Below are 13694 nucleotides of genomic sequence, written 5' to 3' on the forward strand. Positions count from 1 at the left end.
GCCCCTTCAAGGTCAGGGAAACCCAGCAGGGATCACCCAAGGAACTTCCAGTGTCAAGTGCCGTCTTAGTGGACCGCAGCAATCCGTCTGCTTGTCACCTTATACTTGGGACACCATGCTCTGCCTTCCTAGCTGGATGTTTTTCTGCTGAATACTACCCGCCAGATGGGCAGGTCTGACCTGTTCCATTTCTAGTGAGCAGCTCTGTCCGACACCCATGGCTGTAAGAGTGTTTAGTGGCTTCTGTCATTCCAGCATCCTCCCGAGGCTTTCCTCTCAGGAACATCCTCAGTAAGACAAGCTATTCACTGCTTGTCTCAATACCTTTGTATCCTAAGATTCTTTTCTGTTACCCAGCACCTCCTTTCCCAGTGTCCAGAGCCCTCCTGCTATAGCAGCTCTGACAGGACTATCCCTCAGGGTCGGATCCAGCCTTGAGAAGTGGCCCCTTCTCAGCTCCATCCCCTTTTCCTCCCTTTTCTGCAGCCTGTGCTCTAGTGTGTTGATTCCACAGGCACAGCCTCAGAGAGTGGTGAGTTCTTCTTGAAATCCTACAGTAAGAATATCATAGTTATCACCAAGCAGTTGCATTTGTGAAAATTAAGGATGGTCTGTAGACATTGTGAAGAAAATGTGCTATACACACAATGATGCTTTTTACCTAGAGAAATGAAGCCTCTTAAAAACTATGAGGCTTGAAACAGCAATGAAGTGGCTGTTTTTCACTGCTTATAGCAATAAAGAACTTTTAAGTCATACTATTCAGTATTGAAAACAAGATAATAAAATAATACTCTCTTACACTGCTTCTAGAAATAAAAACTAATACATCTTTCTGAAAAGAAAGTCCATATACTCAGTAATTTCCCATTTAGCAATCTACTGTATGGATATAGTAAAACAATCAGACAAAGATTCTTGTATCAAGATGTTTATTAAATTATTATTTGAAAGAGCAAAAGTTTGGAAAAATTAAACTCATTAATAGAGAAAAGTTAATATATAATGGTACATTTATTCTATGGAACATTATGCAGCCATTGAAATGTTTTCAAGGAATATTTTACATGATGGGACAATATTAATGATATATAAATTGAAAGCAGTATAATTCAAAATACTATATTCTGTAATCTCAGTTATGTCACAAGTGGTAAGGCATGCAAATGTGCTTGTGTATGTGCATATTGTATAAATAACACTGAGATAAATACATTAAAACATTAACAGCACCCCTTTATGAGGTTAAAATAGATTTTTATATTTATGTTTTTGTGTTTTGTCAGATATCCTACATTTCAGTAAATACGTATTAGTTTTATAATCACAGAACAATATTGAAAACACATAGGTAGTTAGACTTGAGTTCAAGTGAAACATTTCTATCAACCTGAGCTGCCTCCTGGATCTCCCTGCTTGTCCAGAGGAGGGACATTCAAGCAACAGTGATGTGCATGTCATTGAGTTTGCCTGTTACACTGCTTGAGAAATTACATCCTTTCAGCTTCTGAGCTGACGTCTGCAACTCATACTTTCTCATGTTCAAGAGGAACAATTAAGGAGTGGAGCTCGACAATCATAATGGCATAAATTTGTGTTTGTTGAGACGAACCCCATTCGGCACAAACGCTGGAACTTAAACTGAGCTGCGCACTGACCTCTGTGTCCTGGGGGCTCTGCCAGAGCCACAGGGAGGGGTGTGTGCAGGTTAGCTTAGTGTGGGGCTCCTCCCCAGATCAAAAAAGTCAGCATCAGCTCTGGGGAGTTCACTGAAGGAAGTGCTAATACACTCTGAACATACATAGGAAGACTGAAAGTAATTTTGAATTCCTAGAACAATGGGTATCTTCTATTTAAAAAAAAAAATTTCCCCCCGAAACAGATTTTAAGTAACTTCCTAGAGAAACTTCCCATAAGGCATTCGTATGAGGAGGGAGAGGCTGGGATCCGGTGGAGAGGTCAGGCAGTAAGGACAGACGCAAACATCAGCCGCCTTCCACCGCCGGCCCACGTGTGGCCTTGTGGTTTTGTAAAACGCCCACCTTCCTCCCGCTGCAGCAGACCTGCCCATGTGGGGGCGGATTTTGTGCGCTCCTCACCTTTCCCTCCCAGCATCTAGTGGGCGGGATGGGGCTCTGCCCCAGCCTCCTGCACAGACTTGGCTTGAGCTCAGCCAGACACCCCTTCTTAGATCACCAAGTCACCCAGCACTGACTTATGCATTCCTTATGATAAAGGCTGTATTTGCCTAACCTCAAACAAGAACATGTGGGATAATGGACACATTCCCCCAAGTTGTCTTGGAAAAGTCTTTCCAAAGTAAACATTAGATCATCTCTAGTTATATTTAGCAAAAAGCCTCTTTTGAAGAAAAAAAAATGCATGAAACTGAGCTGTCCCAGCACATTTGGTTTTTTATGGTCACTGTACTTCTGGCTTCAGGTATCTTGAGGGCGCTCTGGAGTGGGTTGCTATACCTCCTCCTCAAGAGGATCTTCTAACCCCTCCCAGGGATGGAATCCCAGTCTCTTATGTCTCCTCCATTGGCAGGCGGGTTCTTTACCACCTGCACCACCTGGGGAGCCCCGCATAGCTTGATGTGTGTGTGTGTGTGTGTGTGTGTGCATGTGTGTGTGTGCGCATGTGCGTTTAGTTGCTCAGTAGAGTTCAACTCTTTAGCCTGCCAGGCTCCTCTGTCCGTGGGGATTCTCCGGGCAAGAATACTAAGCTTTTAAACAGTCTAGATATCTGATAAGCAGTATAAAAATCAGATCCGTCCTCTCCTATTTTGCTGTGATAGTTTCACTTTTTCAAAGGTCAACAAAAGACAGAAACAATTTACCTCAAATTACAAATTATTTGCCCCCAATAATTATCTGAATAATCACTTCTGATGGGAGTGTAGGCAGGCAGGGAGGGAGGAACTTCACGGGGCTTCTCATAGGCCCTAGAGCCACACTGGGTGGGTGAGCACTCCTTCTGTATAAAGTCAGATATACTGCCAAGAAAGACCTCTTTTGTTGAAGTGGGGACTCTCATGAGCCCTGGGAGACTGCTAATGCCTCATAGGTGTTGTGATGTGACCCAGGATCTGAAATAGGATGAGAGCCTGGGATTTTTTCTGAGGGAAGAAAGAGAAAAAATTCAGGATGTTCTTTTAAGGACCCTTTATTTTAGGAGAGCCAAACTGAATGAGATGAACTGCCACTTCTGCCCTCTTTGGCTAATGCTGACGTTAAATCTTCAGCTGATCCATAGAGCACAGAACTGTCACACCAATTTAGGCTTCAGAGTGTAGCCTGGCAGCTGCACCTTGTGCAGTGGTTGTGGGAAAAACCCATGTTCCCAACCTGGGGCGTCATCTTATCCTGGTCAAAGAGGAGAAGAGCATAAGAGTATTCAAGAAGACTGACATCACTCCAATGTAACTGACATCACTCCAATGTGAATTCACCCAGAAGACTTGTCCTGTCCTTGGAGAACAGCAATGGCACCTTTCTCTTTGCAAAGGGGAACATTGCTATTATTCAGGGTTGTAGAAAATTTTATTTAATACAATTAAATATGGTGTTTTATAAAGATGAAAAGCAAAAAGTAAGTTTGTATAGAGCTATTGTGATAGAATGGCCTTGAAATGTATTAATGGACTCATCATTGAAGAAGAGGAGACAGTAAGGATGTCTTAGTTCCATTTTTATTATTCAATTCTTTCCCACAGAGATTCAGATAAACTTGTTTCTTTCTCCCTAATCATCTCCATGAGTGGAAAAGGATATCTTCACAGAATTTTAATGCAGGAAGAAACCCTAGAGAATGTCAAGCCTGAGGGCAGATTTACCAGAAGAAAAATCCAAAAAAATTTTTTTCAGACGTTCAAAAGAAACTTAGAGCTGGCTCCACCTCCTGGGAGAGACTTATAAAGGTCATTGATCCCTCATTTGAAGTATTGTGTCATCTGGGAAGACTTGACGAGGCAGGAAGGAAGAGAACCAGATTTACCTATTTTTAGTATAAAACAATGGAAAATAAATTGTTTTACTAAGTGATCGAGAGAAAAAAAGATCTTTGAATGTAATAGATGCAAGCCATGAAATATAAGTTTTTAAACAACACTTGGTAATAATAATCAGATCAGATCAGATCAGTCGCTCAGTCGTGTCCGACTCTTTGCGACCCCATGAATCGCAGCACGCCAGGCCTCCCTGTCCCATCACCAACTCCCGGAGTTCACTCAGACTCATGTTCACCAAGTCAGTGATGCCATCCAGCCATCTCGTCCTCTGTCGTCCCCTTCTCCTCCTGCCCCCAATCCCTCCCAGCATCAGAGTCTTTTCCGATGAGTCAACTCTTCGCATGAGGTGGCCAAAGTACTGGAGTTTCAGCTTGAGCATCATTCCTTCCAAAGAAATCCCAGGGCTGATCTCCTTCAAAATAGACTGGTTGGATCTCCTTGCAGTCCAAGGGACTCTCAAGAGTCTTCTCCAACACCACAGTTCAAAAGCATCAATTCTTCGGCGCTCAGCCTTCTTCACAGTCCAACTCTCACATCCATATATGACCACAGGAAAAACCATAGCCTTGACTAGACGAACCTTTGTTGGCAAAGTAGTATCTCTGCTTTTGAATATGCCATCTAGGTTGCTAGGTAATAATAATACTGATAGTTAACCCTTATCTAGCACTTCCAGGCCCCAGGTATTGCTCAGCGTGCTTTATGTTAATTCATTTAGTCCTTATGAGGATCCTGTCATTATCCACGCTTTACAGATAAGGACACTGGGAATGAAATAATTTGTCCAAGTATTTCTAAGTAGAAAATGCTACAGTTGGTCTTCATAGCTTGGCAGTCTGGCTTCAGGATCTGCACTCTTCACGACTTACACACACTGCCTTGAAATGATGGTAACTCTGTTATGGAAAAATCTCAGTAAAGGACTAGAACAAGCATTTAGTGAGCCGTGCTTAATTATTTGGTCAGTTCTCATAACAATTCACGGGGAAGGCAATGACACCCCACTCCAGTACTCTTGCCTGGAAAATCCCATGGATGGAGGAGCCTGCTGGGCTGCGGTCCATGGGGTCGCGAAGAGTCAGACACGACTGAGTGACTTCACTTCCACTTTTCACTTTCCTGCATTGGAGAAGGAAATGGCAACCCACTCCAGTGTTCTTGCCTGGAGAATCCCAGGGACGGGGGAGCCTGGTGGGCTGCCGTCTATGGGGTCACACAGAGTTGGACACGACTGAAGCGACCTAGCAGCAGCAGCAGCAGCATAACAGTTCAAAGAAATGTGTTACTTAAGAAAATCTTAGTAAAAGACTTAAGAGAATTTATCCAGCATCTATTGTGTGCCAATTATTGAGTCAATTCTCATGAAATGTGAGGGGTAGTTTTTCTTATCCCTGTTTTACAAATTAGGAAACAGATTCAGAGAGTTGAAGTAACTTGCCCAAGTTACAGCTGGTCAAGAAAAAGAGTAGACATTCAAAAGGTGTCTGATTTCAAATTTGTATTCCTTCCACTAAGAAGTATGGACAAACTAATATTTGAAATTGTTTTCCTCACAGATTTTTGGTTTTAAAAATACTTAATTATATACAAAACAGAAATAGACCCAGAGATAGAAAACAAACTTATGGTTACCAAAGGGGAAAAGGAGGTGGATGGATAAATCAGGAATTTGGGATTGACACATACACACTATTATATCCGTGCGTGAGTGCTCAGTTGCTCATCATGTCTGACTCTTTGCAACCCCATGGACTGTAGCCCACCAGGCTCCTCTGTCCATGGGATTTTCCAGGCACGAATACTAGAGAGGGTAGCTATGCCCTCCTCCAGGAGATCTTCCCGACCCAGGGATCAAACCCACCTCTCCTGCAATGGCAAGGAGATTCTTTACTACTGAGTCACCTGGGAAACCCACACACTACTATATATAAAACAGACACCCAACAAGGACCTACTATATAGCACATGGAACTTTATTTCAATATCTTGTAATAAGCTATAATAGAAAAGAATCTGAAAAAGAACTTTGCTGCATACCTGAAAATAATACAATGTTGTGAATTAACTATAATAAAAAAAGACACACTTTAAAAAACAAAACAAAAAAATACATAATTATTAAATTTACCAAATGAGATTTTTATTGAGCAATATAACAATGGTCAGTTCAGTTCAGTTCAGTCGCTCAGTCGAGTCCAACTCTTTGCGACCCTATGAATTGCAGCACGCCAGGCCTCCCTGTCCATCACCAACTTCTGGAGTTTACCCAAACTCATGTCCATCGAGTTGCTGATGCCATCCAGCCATCTCATCCTCTGTCGTCCCCTTCTCCTCCTGCCCCCAATCCCTCCCAGCATCAGGGTCTTTCCCAATGGTCAGTTAACAGTAATTACTCTGTTTTGACCTAAGATCTTAAGCACCTTCTAGAAAGAGAGACATTAGAAACAGAGCTCAGAGGCTGCCATTTCAAATCAGCCCTTTACCACTAGACTCTGATTAGGGCTTCGAGCTTGATCATGAATGAGCAGAAACTGAGTTACAGACTTTGGCCTTCTCTGCAGACCCCTTTATGCCAAAAAACAGCTGATTTATCCTCCTTCAGATTGTGTACTGAATGAATTCGCCCAGATAAACAGATGGTCTGACCAGAGTGGCATTTCACAGCAACATGTGTTTGTTTGAATAACATGGTCATAAACCTTTCACTCTGGGTCTAAAATTAAATTGTGGCTTTTGGATGTTACCTGGGGCTACAAGAGCATTCAAATGTCAAATTTATGGCTTAGTTTCATCAGTTAGTTCTACATAATTTTCTATAGTCATTTATGAGATGAAGTTAAAACATGTATTCATTTTGAGTATATGTATGGTGGTGCTGGGGGCTTCCCTGGTGGCTCAGTGGCAAAGAATCTGCCTCCAATGCAGGAGCTGCAGGAGACGTGTGTTCAATCCCTGGGTTGGGAAGATCCCCTGGAGGAGGGCATTGCAAACCACTCCAGTATTCTTGCCTGGAGATTCCCATGGACAGAGGAGCTTGGTAGGCTACAGTCCATGGGGTCACAACGAGTCAGACATGACTGAATGACTTAGCACACACACACACAGTGGTGTTGGGGGTACTGGGCGTTGAGATCCAAAGTCTATGATTCTGATTACAACTAAACAGATAGGTTCATGCATGGGTTTGTGCTTTATCAGGTTAAAATTACACCTCACTGCCATTCTAAGCCTAAAGTTTTACCTTCCAACACAACAGCAGGCCAAGACTCTGATATCTACTCTACGATTAAGTTACTGTCACTGTATCTTGAAAAATCAAGAAAAGGGTACAGAAAGAAGTACTCAGTTTTTATAGCGATGTTTCCCTAAATTGCCATCTGATGTTGCAGCTGTGACTTTGTACATTAGTCCTCTTAGGAGGGCCAAGGATGATGTAGGCATCTTTGGATGACATACTTACTAACAGTGATAATAGGATGAATAAGAAAGATAGAGCCTGAGTCTCTGTAATGCAGTTCTGTACTGTTTTCTTCTCATATTTAATACTCACAGAGAATAAGTAAGACTGATTTTTGTCCTATTAAAGTCATACATTATGATTTGAGGTATTCTAATAAATCCCCTCCTGTGTCTTTATCCAACTACTACCTGGAGAAGGCAATGGCACCCCACTCCAGTACTCTTGCCTGGAAAATCCCATGGATGGAGGAGCCTGGTGGGCTGCAGTCCATGGGGTAGTGAAGAGTCGGACACGACTGAGCGACTTCACTTTCACTTTTCACTTTCATGCATTGGAGAAGGAAATGGCAACCCACTCCAGTGTTCTTGCCTGGAGAATCCCAGGGACAGGGGAGCCTGGTGGGCTGCCGTCTATGGGGTCGTGCAGAGTCGGACACGACTGAAGCGACTTAGCAGCAGCACCCACAAGAATAAAAGAAATGGCCATTATTATTATAAAGGTTTGATGGCATTATGAAGATTATTTTCTCATTCCTGTTCACTATTGTATTATAATTTTAAAGTAAACATTTAATTTTGAGATAATTATAGACTCACATGTAGTTGGAAGAAACAACATAGAGGGTCCCCTGTATATTTTTCACCTAGTTTCCCCCAGTGATAAAATCTTGAAAAAAAAAAAAAAAAAAAAACTAGAGTAAAATGTCACAAATAAGAAATTGACTTTGGTACAATTAATGGGCATTATTCGTATTTCACTAGTTTTACATGCACTCATTATGGTGCCTGCAGGCGTGTGTGTGTGTGTGCATTTAGTTCTACACAATTTTACCATGTGTATGGATTTGTATGACCACCACTATAGTTAAGATACAAAACAATTCCACATAAGGATCTCTCTAATGTCCTTATAGCCCTAGCCAACTCCCTCCCTCTTTCTCCTCCCTAAACCCTCATAACCACTAACCTATTCTCCATCTCTGTACTTTGGTCATTTCAAGAGTGCTCTATAAATGGAATTGTATCATACAGTATGTAACCTTTTGAGACTGGCTTTTAAACACAGCATAATTCCCTTGAGATTTCTCCAAGGTGTATTTCATGGTGTAGATGTACTACACTTTTGGGGTCATTCATTCCATTGAAGGATAAATGGTTAGACAAACTGATTTTTCTTTTGCAGTTTGGGGTTATTATGAATAAAGCTACTATGAACGTATGTATAAGGCTTTTTGGGTGAACATAAATTTTCATTTTTCTGAGATAAATGCTCAGAAGTACAATGGCTAGGTTTTATGGTAAGTACTTACTTAGTTTTCTAAGAAACGCCCATGCTCTTTTTCAGACAGACTAGACTAGTTTACATTCCAACCAGCAATATGTTAGATTATTATGTCTTACACATCTTTGATAGCCCAGATCAATTCAAGTTCTCAGTGATATCTTCCCTCCCTATCATTTTTATCTATGTGTATCTGTCTTCATCTTACTGGTCATTAACATTTGTAACCTTCAATTCTTTAATATTTCTCATTTCTTCTACACTGAAAGCTTTCTGAGTCCTAAGATTGTTATTTTCCTTTGGCATTTCCCCTGCCAAGCTTGGCACGATAATTAGTAATCAGAAAACAGGCTTTGGAATGTTTAAAGTGGAATAAACAGTAAAAAGGATCAATGAAATGTGTTGCAGTTTTCAGAAAATTACCAGCATTCTTTAGAAGTGATGTTATCACACCTAGGTAAATTCTTGAACCATTGTAATTAAGCAACTTACTACAGATACAGCAAATATATGATTATTCCATTTTGTTCCCAAAATAAACTTGATACTTCCTCTATGAAGACATTAAACCATTAGAGAAATATTAAAATATTGTATCAGATTTTATTAGAATGACTTAAATGACTGGTTTTTATTGCCTTTCTCTGGGTGTTTCTTGCCTAGCCATCCTGTCATTAGTTGACATAAGGACAATGATGTACTGGTGAAGGTTTAACAACAAATTTTCTGGAAGGAAAAAAAAAACAGCCCTGCTGTGTCGCCTTTGCTAATTTCCATGATTTAAAGACTCTGACCACTGCCAATTTCAAGCTGCCATTTTGAGATCACCAAATGCAGACTCAGGAAGAGATGCTTAGAATAGGCTCTAGGGAGCCAATGCAAGGTAGCTGCAGCAAAGCAATATTAGGGATATACTATATTTTATTAGTGGAAAATGTTTTACTATATATCTAAATTCAAACGAGTCATCTGCATGCACATGGACACTGGGAGATTTTGAGTGATTTTTAATCTCCAAAGTCTATTTTTCTCACCAGTAACCTCTAGTGTTTAATACTTTTCTGAGATGCAGCCCACACTTCCTCCAGCTGACCTCTATTCATCCCTTTTGTCCTGCTCAGATGTCTCTTTCTTAGTTTCCACTGACTGGTGTCCCCCCAGCCCCAACACAATTTATCACAAGACCACATGTGGTAATTTTTCACCACAGTCCTTACTTCAGAGTACTATATATAACATAGGAATATTTGTTTATTTTTGTTCCTATTTACTGTCTGCCCTAGACTGGACACCACTCGAGCGCAGGAGCTGGGTCTATTTTGCCCCCACCTAGTCCCCGCAGCGCAATAAATGAATGGAGAAATTCACCTCCTCCTGTACTGAGGTGGCCCTTCCTCTGCTCATTTGGGCCACGAGCTTTTCAGTCTGTTAATATACCATAGGGCAAAAGAAGGTATTGCCTTTCCAACCATCCTCATCAGTTAGATGAGGTCACGGGGGGAGGACGTGATTGCCGGCTGACCCACAGACTGGATCAGGCAGTCGGAGAATCTTTACCCCTGCTCCTGTCATGCCTTGCAGTGTACGTTCTGCCCACCTTTCCCACAGCTGGAGCCGTTTTCAAGGGTGCAAACTTGAGAAATCAAGGTGGCGTGGAGAGCATCTGGATGGTAGATGTAACCAAACCCAGGTAAGGCCTTTGTGTAAACGTTTAAGAGGCTGGCCAACGGTCAATTTCAGATTTCACCCAGGAGACTCGTGAGGTTTCGAGCCAACACCATCCCAAGTCGTACTCACATCAGCAGAGCGTTCTGCACTGTCACCATTGGTAAGCGGGGAGGCTGTTAATGGAGCAAAGCGCTCCTTGCCCAATCAATGCACACCAAGCTTGGAAGTCAAACACCATGCTGCTGGCTTCTAAGAAAAGAAGAAGCTTTATTGCAGGTTGATCAAGCAAGCCGGCAGGAGGCAAGGGTCAACTCTGTCTTCCCATGGCAAGGTGAGATGTGTGTTTAAGGGTTAGGGTTCTCCAGGTGAGAAAGAAAAACGGGACGAGAGGTTGGTTACAAAGTTTACCGAGTTGCTAAATTTGTTATGCGCAGGCGCAAGCAGGCTTCCGGTCTCTTTTTGGGTCCCGTGGGCAAGTTCTAGGCTGGCTGGCATGAAACAGTTCGGGAAAATTTGGGCTGTGATGTCAAAAGCTTACCCATTGGATAAGTGAGTTTGTTCTGTATAGACTCTGATCTGCCACATAGGTTCCATCCAGTTTTAGGCAGTTTTGTTGCATTATTAGCTGAGAGGTCATTAATTAGCTTATCTACTGTTGTGTAAAAGGAGCTCAAGAAATTCTTTTAGTCACCAGTTTCTGTTAGCTCTATGGGGCACGTTTCAAGGTAGGGGGAATTTATTTCTTTCATTAACAATTACCAACTTTTTTCTTTTCCGCTGTTCTTCCTGTGTGTGTGTGTGTGTGTGTGCACACGCGCGTGCACTCAGTCGTGTCTGACTTTTTGAGACCCCATGGGCTATAGCCCACCAGGCTCCTTTGTTCATGGAATATTCCAAGCAAGAAGACTGGAGTGGGTTGCCATTCCCTACTCCAGGGCATCTTCCAGACCCACAGATTGAACCCAAGTCTCCTACATTGGCAGGCAGATTCTTTACCACTGAGCCACCCTTACTAGAAAATCACTTTAAGCTTCAATTGATTCATTCAGCCCTGCAGATGAATGAACCTCTCAACCTCTTTCCCTCTTACTCTGCCTCCCTCCACACACACACCCACCCCCACCATCTTTATTTTACAACCAGGTTATATTTGTTTGAGTCCCTGGTGGCTCAGAGGTTAAAGCATCTGCCTGAAATGCAGGAGACCCAGGTTCGATCCCTGGGTCGGGAAGATCCCCTGGAGAAGGAAAATGGCAACCCATTCCAGTACTCTTTCTTCCCAGATGGCACCAGTGGTAAAGAATCCCCCTGCCAATGCAGGAGAAACAAGAGACTGGGGTTCAGTCCCTGGAAGGGGAAGATCCCCTAGAGGAGGAAATGACAACCCACTCTAGGAATCTTGCTTGGAGAATCCCATGGACAGAGGAGACTGGCAGGGTCACAAAGAGTCTGACACAACTGAAGCAACCCAACACACAGCACATGCTTGTTTTATCATTATAAAGGTAAAAGGGCATTAAATGCCATTGTTTCTTTGATTTTGTATCACTCACAGAAATTGCAAAGCTAAACAGATTTTCTTGGCTGTTTTCTCTCTTCTTCTGCTAGAATATAAGCTCTCTGAAAGCATGTTTTTTAAAAAAAATTGTATGTTCTATCATCTGGAACCTAGAACAGTGCCTGCTACACAGTAGGCATTTAATAAATGTACATTGATGAGTGAATTTAGTTCTGAATCATTTCAATAAATCAGGACCATGCAGTGCATTCTGGAAAAAAAGCTGAGAACAGATGTTTTATACAAGAATGATATTTAAATATTTTGAAAACAAAAACAATGTATGAGTAGAAATAACTATAAAAATTAGCAACTAAATATATGAAATGAAATAACTCAATTTAATGGAAAAGAATTCAGTATTTTATGGAACTGATCTTCGTCTTGTCCTGTAACACCTCTCAGGCTCTGGGTTTTGAAAGTACCAATTTCCTGAATTAACAGCTAGTTGATTTTTATCTTCAGTGAAAGTGAAAGAGGAGAGTGAAAAAGTTGGCTTAAAGCTCAACATTCAGAAAACTAAGATCATGGCATCTGGTCCCATTACTTCATGGCAAATAGATGGGGAAACAGTGGAAACAGTGGCTGACTTTATTTTTCTGGGCTCCAAAATCACTGCAGATGGTGATTGCAGCCATGAAATTAAAAGACGCTTACTCTTTGGAAAGTTATGACCAAACTAGATAGCATATTCAAAAGCAGAGACATTACTTTGCCAACAAAGGCTCATCTAGTCAAGGCTATGGTTTTTCCAGTGGTCATGTATGGATGTGAGAGTTGGACTATAAAGAAAGCTGAGCGCCAAAGAACTGATGCTTTTGAACTGTGGTGTTGGAGAAGACTCTTGAGAGTCCCTTGGACTGCAAGGAGATCCAACCAGTCCATCCTAAAGGAGATCAGTCCTGGGTGTTCATTGGAAGGACTGATGTTGAAGCTGAAATTCCAATACTTTGGCCACCTGATGCGAAGAGCTGACTGGTTGGAAAAGACCCTGATGCTGGGAAAGATTGAGGGCAGGAGGATAAGGGGACGACAGAGGATGAGATGGTTGGGTGGCATCACCGACTCGATGGACATGGGTTTGGGTGGACTCCAGGAATTGGTGATGGACAGGGAGGCCTGGTGTGCTGCAGTTCATGGGGTCACAAAAAGTCAGACACGACTGAGCGACTGAACTGAACTGAACTGATAGTATTTTACATGTATGTGGCACTTTAGAGATTACAAAGAGCTGTTTCTTATATTGTCATGCTTGATTATTATTCAAATTAAATGAAGAATTTCCTATGCTTTAAGTCAGACTACACGTTGTTGGATATAAAAGAAATAGATACTGTGTCAGAATATGCTAGATAACTTTGAAGATCCATTTCTCTTTACTTAGAAATAACACTAATTTTAAGCTGGACACAAATCAGACACCTAAGAATCTATTTTCCTCAGCTCCCTTACAGCTTACTGTGAACATGGGGCTAAGTATTTGTTAATGAGACTTAAGTGGCAGTGTGAAAAATTCCTCCCTTAAATGGAAAGGACATTATCTTCTTTACCCCTTCACACATCCAAATACCTGAAATGCATTTGTGATCACTGGACGTTTAGCAGTCATCTTAGACCTTGAGGGAAAAGACCACAACCATGTCCATCTTATCTCCCATTGTATTTTCAACACTCAGCACAAAACATACCATATAGTAGATAAAAAATTTAATATT

At 41.7% G+C, this 13694-nt stretch overlaps 1 non-coding gene across 1 annotated transcript; it reads left to right on the top strand.

The window, feature by feature from the left end:
• The first annotated feature begins 11580 nt into the window (after nucleotides 1-11580).
• Nucleotides 11581-11652, top strand: TRNAF-GAA. The gene has a single exon. It is a non-coding gene; the product is annotated as a tRNA-Phe (tRNA).
• Nucleotides 11653-13694: the final 2042 nt, after the last annotated feature.

This window comes from Bubalus bubalis, chromosome 1, assembly GCF_019923935.1.
Source record: "Bubalus bubalis isolate 160015118507 breed Murrah chromosome 1, NDDB_SH_1, whole genome shotgun sequence".
Classification (NCBI taxonomy): Eukaryota; Metazoa; Chordata; class Mammalia; order Artiodactyla; family Bovidae; genus Bubalus; species Bubalus bubalis.